Source organism: Ochotona curzoniae, unplaced genomic scaffold (assembly GCF_017591425.1).
Source record: "Ochotona curzoniae isolate NIBS_2020 unplaced genomic scaffold, NIBS_Ocur_1.0 scaffold_4683, whole genome shotgun sequence".
Classification (NCBI taxonomy): Eukaryota; Metazoa; Chordata; class Mammalia; order Lagomorpha; family Ochotonidae; genus Ochotona; species Ochotona curzoniae.
The window spans coordinates 5,401,558-5,417,530 of NW_024467121.1; the positions used below are offsets into that span (position 1 = coordinate 5,401,558).

At 41.0% G+C, this 15,973-nt stretch overlaps 1 pseudogene; it reads right to left on the reverse strand.

The window, feature by feature from the left end:
* Positions 1–1,800: 1,800 nt before the first annotated feature.
* Positions 1,801–2,386, reverse strand: LOC121148232 (annotated as a pseudogene).
* Positions 2,387–15,973: the final 13,587 nt, after the last annotated feature.

Here is a 15,973-nt window from a genome sequence, read left to right on the forward strand (position 1 = left end):
TATTGGTCATATCTAAACGCATGTTACTCTCTGGAATCACCCAGAATGTGATTATTTTTTAAACATACAAATTTAACTTGATAGCATCATTGTCATTGAAGGTTTGATTTTAATAAAACACCAAAAAAAATTTTAGAAGTTTACATTACAGAAAATTAAACAGTAGAAACACTCACTGATTCATAAGCTCAACTTACGTAAGTTAAAATGAAATAAGTAAAAGTATTTTTCGATGCAAAACTATACAGTGAAATAAATCACAAGATGATCCAATAAAACAACATTTTCATTCCGTTGAGGTTATTAGTGTTACGGTGAGTCAGAGAGATCACTCCAGATGCAAGTGTAGGATGTTCCAAGGAGACTATTAGCTGAGCTCAGGGACAGTAGCTCCAGGAAGCTCCACCCTGCTTGGAGTCGCACCTTCCTAATATTAGCTGCAGTTACTAGGCCACCATTCATCTGGTGATAACAGAAGTAGAAACCCTGAGAAGAAATGGTCCTTACTGTGAACCCCATCTGCTAAACTGACCACTATGTTCCAGCTTCTCCAGCAATATAAATTATGTTAAAAGACAGAGAACAGTCAAGCTGGACACACTTATAACACTGCAAACTACTTTACCCTTTCTTGGCTTCTCTGCTCACATTCCGTTAATGCTAGTAGTCTGCATAGACCTCCCCTCTCCTGGAATGCTTTCAAGTACACAAATCAGAAATACAAAACAGCTTAGCATTTGCATCTTCCTTGATTTCCCCCAAGCAGCGAACAGAGTGAGAAGTACAGACCTAAGTGAGCCATGTTCAGGGGATACCTCTGTCCTTGCAGTCTGTCTGCAGGAAACAAGAGAGCAAGCGGGTGTGCAGGAGGCAAGAGTCGGGGTGATGAAGCACCAGGGAGGAAGCCCTGGCCCCAGGGTGGGCTTTAAGCGACTTGGGAGAAGAGTGGTTGCGTATCAGCACAACACTGCCCATCAAGACTTACAGAAGCCAATACATGGGTGGTGGAGGTGTGGTTTCCATACCATGACACTAAACCAGCTGCCTAAGAACGTATCATCAGGGCCTGGTGTGATAGCTTAGCGGTTAAAGTCCTCGCCCTGAACTCACTGGGATCCCATATGGGCGCTGGTTCTAATCCCTTCCAGCTTTTCTTCTAGCTCCCTGCTTGTGGCCTGGGAAAGCAGTTGAGGATGGCCCGAGGCCTTGGGACCCTGCACCCATGTGGGAGACCCGGAAAAGGCTCCAGGCTCCTGGCTTCAGATTGGCTCGGCTCCGGCACCTTGGGGAGTGAACCATGGGACGGAAGATCTTCCTCTCTGTCTTTCCTTTCTGTACATTTGCCTTTCCAATAAAAATAATATTTTTAAAAGACTATATCATCAGTTACTTTCAGTATATCAATAAAGAATTTGAATATTCAGACTTCCTTTGCTGTACTTTATATGTATATCTCCCCATCTATTTTCTGAGTTTAGCAACTTGATCAAGATGTTAGATTTACTTAAGTATTTAGCTTCATAACAAACATTTTCCTATCTACAACTACTATTTTGAAAGAACAGACATTGAAATGTTGATGAAATCTGTGTCCTTTTGCTTGATGTATAATTGACATGTTAGCCTCATGGTAAGTCAGATATCCCCAAAATGGAAGTAGTGTAGTGTAATTAAAGTACATTCATGTAATGTCATTAAAGTATAATGTCATACTTAATCAATGAGATAAAACTTACCAATCTCTATTGAGTTCATTTTAGGAAAAAATTACATTTGTGAGTTATAGTATTTTTCTTATCATCAGTTATTAAGAGGGTTTTTATAGGTCACCATGTTAGTTACTTTGTGATAGTTGTAAATAAACAAATGGAGACAGACTTCTTCAGAACTGGTAAAACTGTGATCCAGACTCCTCCCACTTTCCAGAAACAACCAATCATTCTCAGTATAAACCAGTAGATCCAGGGACTATGAAACTTCCCACAGTGGCAGAAACAGCTCTGTAGCTGTGATGGGTCTGATCACTGGAACTTTCTGGAACTTCTTTCTGGGAGCACTGTCCTCTTTGGCAGCCTTGTCACATTTGCTGTTAAATTGCCGCTTTTCAAGGACCTCACTATTTTCAATGTCTGACATGACTGCCACCAGTTTCTGAACTGAACATTTGTACAACCAATCTTTTAGCTGTTTCACTATATTATTCTGGTATTTTATAAGTAGTTACAAGCAAGGTAAATCTACATTTCTGCCCCTGAGTAAAGATTTCAGATAGATATATGTCATGCTGATATAAAATGCTATTGATACCAAATGAGAAGGACTGAGCTACAATTGCGGCATTCCCCTGCAGGGCAGTATGTTGCTCCTGGGTGAGCTGTACAGCCATGGCCAGGTCCTCAGAGGAGGACATGCATTTGGCTCTGCACACTAAAATGCCTGCAGCTCCTGGAATGTGATCATGAGTCTGGAGGTTTAACTTCACTGACAGAAGCTATGACTTTGGCTTTTTTGTTTTCCCCTTTCCTGTGTCTCCAATGCAATGACTTTTACATTAGAGCCGAGGGACCAGTGAGGATGGTGCCATGGAAGCTCCACGGGACTGGTGGTTAGATCCAACCACTTCCATTCCGGCAATCCTGGTTTCCTCTTTGGCAAACTCTGGCTTTTAAAAGTTTCTAGGTTTTCTTCAAGTTTTAAAAGCTGATTTTCTTATGTTTTACTCTTTATTTCTATAGACTATGATGATTGAGGGAATAATTTACTTTGATTTACCCTTTGTAGGGAAGGAGAATACAATGTGTAGATATACATAGAGAAAGTCTATAAAGTACAATTTTGTTGCAAAAATGTATGCTAAGTTGATGCTTCCCAGAATCATAAGTCCCTTACTAGACTTACAGTCCCTTCATAACACTTTCTTCCTGTCTCTTACATCTTCTGGTTCTCTCGTCATTAGTGCTATCAGAAATAACCAATTGATCAATAGACTTGCATGCATTGAGCCAGAGCTCTGAGTCTAGAGTTCTAGAAATTCTCCTGTCAGTGGCTATGTGCTGTTTCTCTCCAATATTTAATAACGACATTCTTCTATAGGTTTTAATGTGTACAATTGGCAGTGCTGCATCACCTCTCATCTGATCAAATACTGTAAACACAGAAATGAATATGATGCCCAAAGGCGGTACTAAACTATGCAGAATTCACATTGAACCAGCAGAGCAAGTCAGAAAATCGTATTATCATTCTCTATCAAATTTCTTTCTTAAGCATTAATACCAGGGTTTCCTGAGGTCATAGAGAGATGACAGAGGAATCCGGAGAGTTAGTTGAGTAAATTAAAACATAACATTGAAAAAATGTTAGATACTTATAACCACAATACACTAATCCTTCTTTAACTTCTACATTTTTACAAAGCATAGTTAAGAAGCAATGAATAAAATACAGTTGGTTTAAAAGGATTTCCTAGGCCAACTGGAGCATTTGTACAAAAATCAGAGTTTCTTTTTTAAAAGTCTTAGTCCCTTGCTCAGGTTGCTTGCTATGTGCCCAAAGACTCAGCACATTTCATTACAGTTTATGTGACACATTTAACTATAAGAGAAATCTTAAAAAAAAGAATTATGGGGTAGAATATAAAGTAGAGAAAAATGTATGAGAAAGAAACAGTGTTCCCACACAATGAAATAATAGCCATTAACAGTTGGGCGTTGAATATTATTCAATAGTGTAAAAAAAATACTTCTGCTACATTGTTAAATGAAAAAGGAGTGTGTAGAGGCAATATGATTTTAATAGCTTTACAAAGTAGTATATTTCTCAAATTAGTAACGGTTCTCTTTTTCCAAAAATTGCATTGTTTGTTTGAAAGGAAGTATAACAGAACGAGTGGTATCTTTTAGCTGTTGGCTCACCCCTGGAATGGCAACAGCAGCCAGAGGTAGGCCAAGTCCAAGCCAGGAAAATGGAACTCCACCTGAGTAACCCATGTGGATGCCAGGGCCCGGGTTTTGGGGAGATCTTCCACTGTTTTCCTAAGTACACTGGCAGGGAGCTGTATTAGAGGCAGGGCAGTCTGAATTTCTACAGGTACTCACAGGGAATGCTAGTTTTGCAGGAGGTAGCTTTAGCCAATGCGCCACAATATCTGCTCCAGCAATGGTTTCAAGAGGTCTAAAGGAAATGTGGATTATTTAAGACGAGAAATTTGAAAGACAAATTTCAAAAAGAGAGAAATTAATTTTACTTTATTTTTATCCATTTATATTGAGAAAATGTTTTTATAGATGTTCCAGAAATGCATCCAAATTATTAGAACTGCATGGCAAATAATACTAGGGCGGTAACAATGCCATTTACCTTCTTCAAAATTGCTGTCATGTTATTGTCATCTTATACAAAATACCTAACTCCTCTTCATGTGTATTTGATGATTATTTCCACCACACTTGGAGTTGCATAGGGTCATTTGTTCCATTATGCAAGCTTAAGTAAATAAATCTTAACAGGATATGAATTCTAGAATCCAATCTATATTTCAGAGTTTCATTTTATATTCGTTTGTGGTCTCATTTGGACCAAATGCTTCAGGACATGCCGATGGGGGCCCAGGTTTAAATGAACCCAGGGATGAAGAAGCCGCATCTTCCTGAGTCTCACAAATAAGTGTTGAATGAATAGATTCTCCAGAAAATGAATTCTATATTAATTCCTAAAATATGACACATTAGCCTGTGTTAGTTTGATACATCTGTTCAAAAGCATGCATGATGTTGTATGCTTGTTAGTAGAAGCAGAGATTAACCTTAAAATCTCTGATTTTACCTTTGTTGTATATTTGAGACAGAACTGTTTCGTGCCAGGATATGCTCACAGAGAAATCAGCTCTAAACAAAGAGGCATAAACAAATGCAGGAGGAGGTGGTGGAGGAATGAAATTCAGGTCCTTTGTGATATGGTGCTTTAGAAGGCGAAGTCTGTAAGCTCCCCATTTTCCCTTTCCTGTTTAGTTACGCAAAATATTCAGTCAATGTACATTTAATCCTGCAGTGCATTTGTTTATTATAATCCGAAAGTACCTGTTCAATGATGGACATCCTCCTTTTAGACCTTACATCCCAGAGGACAAAAACCGTGTCAGTTTAACTGAAATGTAGAGTACTTGACGTAATTCCATGTGCAATAGAAACTTGAATGACACAGTGATGATGCTGATGCAGGCAGTGGTGGTGATCCTGCAGTTGCTTTGTCAGAGAATCCTGAAGAAAATCCAGGCAACAATCCTAAAACACAGCTTTATTGCAGCATCGTGTTATTAGCTTGAAGGAACTGTAGCCTCGTGTGAGAAAGACCTGAAAGAATCAGAGAATACAGACACGGGAAGGGATGAGCTGGCATTCTCACTCCAGGTGGCTTCCAGGCAGCATATTAATTCCTGAACACGAAAATAAATAAATAATAAATAAAATCAAATGCATCCCCATCTATCACAGAAACTTCTTTGACAGCATAAAAGTGAACCAAATAAATCAGAATAATGGGATTTTGACAAAACAAGACATTCGTCTATTTCCTGAGAAACATATTGGTCACACAACTTATAAATTGCCAATCAGGGTTGCTCATCCATCACCAAGATCTCTGTCTAACGACGGGGAATAACGACGAAACCTTTCCCGTGTCATGAAGTCTTCAGCTGTGTCAGGAAGGGAAACAATGCATAAATGCAACCGTTGGTGTGCACATTGCACCGCGGGTGCTGCTACGGCCCTTTTACTAAGCAGTTCAGTTCTGGGCTGAGGACGGAAGCTCCGTCTGCAGCCATTCCGGCTTCTGTAGGCGCCGCAGAGAGCCGACTCTGGAACAGAAGATGAGGGCTAAGCCTGGCCCCTTCTGCACTCTGTCTCACCCTTCCCCTGCTAATACACCACAGAAGAAAAGCATGCTCCTGAATGTCTGCAAAAACCAAGACTAATGGATGCAGAATGAGTGCCACCTCGCTGGGTCTCTTCAGATCAAAAAGAAAATGTTCTGTGACCCCAAACCTGTAGACATTCATTAACAATGAATTTGAATATCTGAATAAATGGGTAGATACCCTGCTCCCAAACACTACTCTGAATCTGCGTTTATACTCATGTATTATGTGCATATATAAAATGCATAGGCATGTTATGCATAAATACAAGAGTACAGAAGCACACAGATATAATGAAAATGCAAAATTTTGCATGAAAATATAAAATTGTATACATACATGCATAGGAGGAGTCTTCCAAAAGGAGGGGCTGGCACAGTGTCAAAATGGGTAAAACTAGGGGTTTGGCTCAAGTCCTGGCTGTTCTGCTCCCATTCCAACTCCCTGCTGATGGCCTAGGAAGAGCAGTGAAGGATGGCCCAAGTGTTTGGGCCTCTGCAATCCACCTGGGAGATTCGGAAGAGGCTCTCGGGTTTCAGCCTGGTCCAGTTCTGGCTATTTGGGTCATTAAGTGGATGAATTAGTAGTTTCTTGAAAGATCTCTTTTTCTCTCTGCAATTCTGACTTTAAAACAAATAAATCTTTGTTTTCTTAAAGTTTATGGAAATAGCTATTATGAAAAACATGAGGCACAATTTTCAAACTGTTTTGCATGAAAAATTTTTAATTTGATTTCTTCGAAGTACCCCTACTTACGCACACCGATTTTATATATGGATATACACACATTTATGTATAGATGTATGTACACATATAAATGCTATGTACAAGTTACACACAAAAACAATGAGAGAATGCAAATCAATTCAACTGATAATGAAGTAAGGAGCCTTGTGCCTTCTCCAGCTGAGAAGCTAAACCACAGCGCCAGCTGGGTAATCCACAGCAAACGTGGCTTCTCCGGAGCTCAGGCAGCAGTTGTGACAAGCCCCTTCCTCAGGACCACTTGGCAGTAACTCACCAGTTCCCGGGGATACACCATTGCTAAATGCTCCACCTCAGGGCCACAAGTAACATCCAGTTAATCTTCCTGCAGCCTAATCCCACCTCAACAAAGCAAAGAGTCCTTCACTGGCTCCCACTGGCACACCGCCTTCTGCCATTGCAGCACTCCCCACACTCCAGCCAAGAGGTCAGACTTTGTTTCCGGAAGCATTTGCCTCTCATGGTTGGTGGCTAACTCATGAGGCTGCCCCCACGCCTTTACCAAGAGTTGCCGGAGACCCTCTCTACTGTGGACCAAGGGCCTGACTCAGTAATAACAGCACACGTGAGATTCCCTGAATCCTGCTGACTGTAAGTGTTCCTTATCTCTAGATGAGGTCTGTGCCTTCAGCCAGCGTCTGCAGGTCTCTTCCGGCCTCTGCATCTCTGAGCAGTGATCAGTCTGCCCTTGTCAGACTATTTGTTCCAGATGATGTAAGGAGAGAAATCACACAAAAGATTTCTTTAAACCAAAGAAATAATTCATAGTTCATTAATTCATAATTATTTCTTATCATCAAATGGCTACTAATTAATATATGTAAATTATTTCTTCAGTTCAGAGACTGTGCTATTTGAGATTAAGGTAAGCTAAAGCACAGATTAAGATATTTAATTTTCCAGTGCAGGTGGTTGGTACAACGGTTAACTCATTGCTTGGAACAAATGCATCTCATATAAATGTCCCTGGATTCAAATGCACGTTTCACTTCAGATTCCAGACTCCTGCTAACGGACATCCTGGGAGGTGATCACTCTGGTGCTTGTGTCCCTGCTGCCAATGTAGGAGACCTGGGTTGAGTTCTGAACTCCCGGTGTCCACCTACCCAGCCACGGTTCTTTAAAGCTTTTGGGGACTGAAAACATCATTCAAACAATCTGCATGTCATTCTTCTGCTCTCTCTTTCTCGAAGAAATATTTTAAAAGTATACTTAGCTTTCAAATTGAATTGAATTCAGTTTTTTTTACTAACAACATAATGTCTGTATTTTTAAAAATATTTTGCTCTTAGAATGAACTCCCAAACCAGTACAAGCATAAGATATTAGAATATACACATGCATGAACAAGAACATAAATAGAAAAAAGTGGTGTTTGTGGGTTGGAGTATTTTTTGAAAGAATATGCTTTTTCTGAGAACTTTCGATTACTGCTTTTAAAAAGATACTCCAGTGCCCGGCATGACAGCATAGTGGTTAAAGTCCTCACCTTGAATACGCCTGGATCCCATATGGGCGCCGCTTCTTATCCCAGCAGCCCCGCTTCCCATCCAGCTCCCTGCCTGTGCCCTAGGAATGCACTGGAGGACAGCCCAAAGCTTTGGGATCCTGCACCTGCATGGGAGACCCAGAAGAAGCTCCTGGCTTCAGATTGGCTCAGCTCCAACCATTGCGGCCGATTGGGGAGTGAAGCATTGGACAGAAGATCTTCCCCTCTGTCTCTCCTCCCCTCTGTACATCTGCCTTTCCAATAAAAATAATAAATAAATCTTTGATAAAAAATATACTCTATTGTTTTACGATTACATGATGACTGCGCGAAATTGAACACAAAACATAACAGCAAACTCTATTGTAACCTTGCAGGAAAGAAGAATTTTCATACAATTGCAGTGTGCAAAGCAAGATTTATTTAAGAGAGAGGCCTCCTGCTGTAGCAACAGGAGAGAACTCCAAGGAAGGAAATGGTAGAAACGGGTGTCTTTTATGTCCATCTTAGGGATGGGGACAAATGAGTCAAAGCGGGGAGGAGGGCAACTCACTCCCAACGGGCAGTGGTCCTACCGCTGTCATAAGGCTATGACTGGTGCCCCCTTTCCTTACAAGAGACTGAAAAGTCAGGCACCATCTCTGCTTTTGTGATGACAATATCTCAGAGATTCGGACTGATATTCTGGGTTTTGTCCCTTTGCTTTCCCTCAAGGGGACTGACTTAGAATGTGCCCTTGGAAGGGTTAAAAAAAAAAGTGTGGGGGGAAGAAAGACTGCATATTTTCAAAAACTTCAGCAGGGATCAAAGACCCTCACTACAGCAGACTCCTTACAACATGAGTGATACAACTCAGCCCCCTTAATGATCAACTTTTTTTACAATCAGACAAGAACAGAAAAGAATCAGACAGATTTAACCGATTTTCTCTCTTTTTCACAAACCGGAGCTACCTAAGATCAGAACCCTCTGATAATTTATGAGCTATTTTAGGACACAGCTTCATTCTACAACTGGCTGAAGCATGAAATGAACTGAAATAAACTGAATTGAATGGAACTGAACTGAACTGAAGTGAAATAATGTGATTTCCAGGAGACCTTGAGCCTTGAGGAGCAAGTATGAGATCCTCGCACGTTCCTCCCAGTGCTAGTCATGGGGACCATCCCACACCAACCTCTACATACCCCACGAGGATTTTACCAACTCTAAGGACATCCTGAGTTACACTCAGAGGTGAGGGTAAGCCAATAGCCAGCCAAAGCACGTGACTTCATTCACACGCTCTTCACTGCAGTCAGAAGTGAGAAAGCAAGCCAGCAGGAAAGACACAAAGAGCCTCAATGATTCCCATCGCCCACGTGCCCTGACTTACCTGAGTTCCCTGTCTTCGTGTCATTTCCATCCTCATACTTTTTCTAGTGTTTACCACACACCGCTTGTGAGCTGAGTAGTTTCTGTGATCTTCACGGCAGCTTGCTGTTATCTTACTACTCTCTTGATTATGCTTGTCGTTGATGGAAACTTAACAAGGCTTTACCCAAAGGAAACAGACTTGCCCACAGTGACACTTGAACAGCACTGATGGTGCATAGCCTCTGATTCTTTGAATGTGCATCACTGGAGACTGTTGCAGGGGAAATGCCAAGACGGCAATAATGCTGTTCAAGCATGAACTAACTACACATTTGCAAATAGCTAAATGGGAACCCACAAATGCTACCTCTTTCCTTGTTTTAAAACCGGATGAGCAGTGAGAGATGGAAAGAGAGTTTGTCCATCCAGCTTCATTCCCTAAATGTTTGTGACAGCCAGAGCTGGGCCAGGCCTACGGCTAGAATCTACAGCTCAATCTGGGTCTCCCACTTGATAGCAATGACCTGTATGTTTGAGCCATCTCTACTGCCTCCCAGAGTGTGTGTTAATAGGAAACTGACTAAGAAGAGGAGCAGCTGAGACTTAAACCATTCACTGTGATTTGGGACACAGGCATCTAATCTGAAGTCCTAACTTTTGCTCCAAACTTCACCCACACAAGTGCTCTTTCTACCTTCTCAAACTTTTTTTTGTCCATTGCTTCGCTGCCTGAAAGCTGCCCTTGCACCTGACACTGTACCTCGCACTCCTTCCAGCCACCTGCCTTACTCTTCACTCAGTTCATGATCGTATTGAAATTGTTTGAGGAAAAACTATGATTCCAAATACAAGTGTTAGTCCACCAGTCTATCACAAGGTTTAGTTTTGTAGTACTTCGAACCAAAAATGTGACAAGTGATACCTTCAGTCTTGCTTATTTAAGCATCTCTCTAGATAGTTAAAGACAGATGTTTATCTGTTACTTATCTCTAGGTGCCTTGAAAAACTTTGGCACCTCATACGCACTTAAGCTAATATAGAGAGAAGAGATTTCCTAGCCATTTACACAACTCTCACAGAACATTACATCTAAGTTTAATGACATTTAAGGTTTTTGCATCGTTCCTAGAGCACATTTCTACTTGTGAGTCATCAGATAATGAATTTATATTTAGGAACTGAAAATCATTTTATTGAGTCAGTGTGCAGGTGTTGTGAGCTCCAGAGCATGAGTGCAGGGGCAGATGCCTTCCAGAGACTTCACGTTCAAAATCATTGCTGCCATCTTCTCAGAACAAACCAGCAAATCATTCCTTCATTACACCTCATTTTGTGGGGCAACAATTGAGTCCCACAAATTCCAGGAAACACATTCTCTCTGATATTCTTATTTCCCATGGGAATTTATCAAAAATAAATCCCCAACCTTGGAAGATTAGCTAAAAGATTAGTGCAAAATTGCTTTAAAAATAAAATTATTTAGGCAAATTTTTAAATGAATCAGTATGTGTGGCTGTTTTCTTTCATTTAATTCATTTTTCTATTTTTGTTTTTTTAGTTTGATGGTTTCTGTTCTTTTTTTTTTTGAATGATTTATTTATTTAGTTGAAAAACAGAGTTACAGAGCTAGAAAGAAATAGATTGTCCATCCTAGATGGCCAAAACAACCCAGACTTGGCAGGGCTCAGCAAGGTTGAAATCAGGAGTCATAAACTTCATCTGGATCTCTCCTGTGGGTGGTGGGACACAAATGCTTGAGCCATCTTCTGCTGCTTTTTCCAAACTGTTTGTCAGGAAGCTGGAACAGCCAAGGCATGAGCTGGTGCTTTTCCGAGATGTCAGCACTACAGGCTGTGGTTTTACTCATTGTACCACACCAATCACCCCAGAAAAAAAAATTGATCAGAATTGTATAAGTACAATCAGAACATTTAAATTCTTGATCACATGCAAAGGTGGAAACACCTGCTAAGACAGTTGTCATTCATAATTTTAATGCTTATGTGTTTATCTCTCATATTTAGCTGTTTCATTTTGACTTTATGCCCTAAATACTCCTTCATCCCTATCTTATCTATTTCCAATGGAATAGTTTAACTCCATCTTATTCCTATTTCATGGGGCTCTGCTCACTCCTCTGTTCTGTTTTTATTCAATCTGTTACTATCGCCTAGATGGGTTGTCTACTCCATTTTTTTTCTCCCTGCATAATCTTGGTTTCTGATCAGTTGGGTTTTTTTCTCCTTTGCTTTATTCATTTTTCTTCTTATTAGGATGACCTGATATCAAGTGGTCTTCCTAAGAGGCGATGAGGACTTGATTAGAAGGTTCACGTGTACAGACAGGACTGACACACTTCATTATGCACAGATGTGCTGCACGTCAGTGGTCTGAAATCTCTTCTTTGATGTGCTTTTTAAAAATCCCTGTTGACCTAGCCCAGAGACGCTTCTTCCAATCTCCTCGCATGAGGTTAACTACTTTCCACACTCTGGGGAAAGAGGGCAAGCCCTTCAGAGTACTGGATGTAAACTTTCCTTTAATCTCTTTACTTTCAAATGGTATCTTTACCATCAATTCTTCTTAATGTCTTCTAACTGAGGATCACCTGTTTGATCAAAAATCCTAGCAATAAAGCTTAATTTGATTGTAATTCAAGTTGAGGTATCTTAAAAAAGAGTTTTATAAGGCATTCTTTGCAAAAGTACAGACAATGTGGAAGGAACCCATAGGAATAATACTGAGCTTCTGGCTTTTAGTACCTGCATGCCCAAGGGATCAGAAAAGGGGAAGGTTGCCAGAATTGAAAAGAAAATCCACAGAAAACCCAGCTTGTGAGAACAACAAGCAACACAATCAACAGCAATGGATTGATGTTCCTATGTACTTGCTTTGGTAGGACCAGACTAAATGAAATAGGCAGATATTCTTCAATCCGGATAGAGAATAATAATGCTATCCAGATAAGAACAGAGTGAATATATGCTTTACAACTCACCAGGGGCAGTAATATTTATCCTATGCTAATTAAATCTTCCTCTTTTTTAACCAGAAAGTTAAAAAATCATTAAGCTTAATCCAGGCTCACAGGCCCTGTCTTTAAAATCTCTTCACAACTATTACATAATCATCTTTCAGTATACTTTATTAGATTTTTTTTACTACATGATCTAGTTTGCAGGATTAGTGAATGAGCTTGTTGACCTAATTAGGAACTTTGTCACTGATTCAGCATGAAAGCACTCTTGCTCTGCTCCTGTTGAGGCTGTGGAGCTGAGGCTACAGGCAAGTACACAAACGTGATTCAGATGAGGTGCCTGAGAACTGCCAAGTCATCTGAGAAAGGTTAACATTCAGCTGCTAATTACCAGACTTGAATACTGCACCCATCCTTGTCAAGTCTGGTAAAACTGCACTTATCCATGACCTGCATAGCCAGATGGAGCAGAATTCCTGGCTGCAAGTGCAGGCCCAGGCCACCAACAGGCTCACACAGGACGTCAGGTTCCACTTTGATTTTGGTTTCTGTCTCTCCATTGTATAAATTTTCTATTTGTGCCCTAAGAATAATGCCTTCAAAAGCACTCAAGTTCTTAATTTGTATCACCCAAATATTATTAAGACAATGTATGACATTCCAATAAGAGGATTTCTGTTTCCTTTTCCAAACATGTATGCTTGTAATCACGCTCTCTCCTGCAAAGTGTGAAACTTGACACATGTGATAACATGGAGAATACAGTCAATTCTACTATAATGTGACATATGCTTCTAAAAATCAGCAGTGCTGGGTAAGTCCTTGCCTTGCAAGAGCCAGGATCCTATATGGGTATCAGATCTAATCCTAGCAGTCCCGCTTCCCATCCATTACCCGGCTCTGTCCTGAGAAAACAGTCAAGGACGGCCCAAAGCCTTGGGACCCTGCACCCACATGTGAGACCCGGAAAAGACTAAAGGTTCTTGGCTTCAGACTGGCTCAGCTCTAGCCATTGCAGCCACCTGGGGAATGAATCAGTGGGTGGAAGATTTTCCTCTCTGTCTTTCCTCCTCTCTTTTTTCCTTAATTAATTAATTAATTAATTAAATCTAAAAAACCATCAACAGTGCTATCCAAAATTGTGTAATGAACACCACAGGGTTTGTGGGAAAATGAACTTAAAGAAGAAACATTCAGAAACTTTAGCCATGACACATAAAAAAGATTGAAGGGTATTAGAAGAACAATGTCACCCATGGTAAGTGGTCGGCTGATATATTTAATTCATGCAATAAATTTGGCACCTCATCTTTATTTTTTTAAAGATTTATTTTTTATTATTTTCTCATTTGAAAGGCGGATATACAGAGAGGAGAGACAGAGAGGAAGATCTTCCATCCGATGATTCACTCCCCAAGTGAGCCGCAACGGCCGATACTATGCCGATCCGAAGCCAGGAGCCTCTTCCGGGTCTCCCACGCGGGTGCAGGGTCCCAAAGCTTTGGGCTGTCCTCGACTGCTTTCCTGGGCCACAGGCAGGGAGCTGGAAGGGAAGCGGGGCTGCCAGGATTAGAACCGGCGCCCATATGGGATCCCGGGCGTGAAGGTGAGGACCTTAACCACTTGCGCCACCGCGCCGGTCCCAGCACCTCATCTTTAAAAGTCCCATAATTTTCTTGAGGAAACTGCTGAGAAGCCTGTGCCATCTTGTCTCCCAGGGCTTGTACCTTTGCTTCTTATCAGCCCATAACAAAGTAGCATTACTCATTCAATCAAACGGCAAAAGAAACAGAAGACCTAACACACCTGCCTTTTTTCTGCATGGCATATGCATGGCCTTCTATCTCCTAAGAATTTAAAAACCAGATAGGCGTAAAAAGCATCAACAATCCCAGAGCTAAATGAAAACCACAGTTCAAGGGACGTCATGGAGCAATGTACTATTGTTTACAAAGAGTTTGTATAATTACAAGTGTTGCCTTTTTTACAGACAGGTATATATAAAATCCAATTGGTTTGATAGTTAACTCAATGCCAAGTACTGAATTATTGTGCTTGTGCTGCAATAAATGTTAACATTACAATATGAGATTCAGAATATAATCAGCCTCAGCAACACGAATAATTCAATCAAAAGAAAAGAATCCTTTGTCTCTAAGCAATAAATGCCCTGTCAGAGGTTCATATTTCTTTTGGCAAGATGACTTTTCAGAAGGCTTAAGCATAGGAGTACAAAATCAATTCTGAGTAAAACAACAAATATTTTAATGAAATGATTAAATGCTAATCATTGAGAAAATACACAATTCAGCCCTCCTTTGAAGCTGCCTTAGAACTTGGAGGTATATGGCCATCAAAGGAAGTTCATCACAACAAACGCAATCATTTGGGCTGACCCCTTTATCCGCAGACCCTCCCTGTTTTTCCCGGGGTGCAGCCTTTTACCCCTTCCCCACCTCCACTGCTCCTCCAGCACTACTTCCAGAAGTCATTGACTTCTGCATTCCCACGTGCAATCATCAGTTCTCAGTCATCATTTATCCCCACTAGCAACGTTTAGCAACGTTTAGCACAGTGAATCACACCTTCATGACACCCCGTCTGTGGCTGAACACACATTCCTCAATGGCTCCTTTGCTTGTTCCTCCACTTTCCCCTGCTTCTGGTTGTCTGGTTGCTCTTGTGCTCAGTCTACAGCCTCCTTTTTACCACCCCTTCCTCCTCGGTGATCTTGGGCCCTTCCTGTGGTTCTTCAAATCTTGTGCCTATCTCTAGCTAGCTTCACAAGGTCTCTGGAGCTCTAGACTCAAAAATCCTGCTGTCAAATGGATCCTTCACAGGAAAGTCTACCAGATAGTTCCACATGAAGATGTGCAGAGCTGAGCAACTAGTCTCATCCACCTCACTCTCAAAGGGATCCTTGGTCACCTGAGTTGATGAGAATTCCACTGTTGCAGGTTTTCACTGATCCCTTACCTACCAGGAAATCAAGAGGATTCTACCTTTAACTATATTCAGAGTCTGGTCACTTGTGCCATTTAAATAGCCATCAACCTCTCTCATCCAAGCCAGATCACTGCAATAGCCCCAAGCAGGCATCAGCTTACATTTGCTGCCTTATGGTATGTTCTCAGAGAAGTGACCAGAATGAGACTTTTACAGGAAAGTCAGATCACGTTACCACTCTGCTTAACACCCTGAAATGACCCATGATCTCATCATCAATGGCCCCCAAGGCCATCTACCAGGCTTTCTCGCCCCATCGTCTACCCAATCTCCCTCCACCTCACTGGGTAAACACACCCAGCTCCTTGCCTTGGCTCAGAGTTCACCTTCTCAGTGGGCCCACTCACATCAGCTTGTTTCGTACAGAAACTTCTTATGCCTTTCATCCCGTTAAACATACTCTCCTGTTTTTTTCTTGTTGACAATTTTGATAACTTTAAACATACTTTAGCATTTCTTTTTC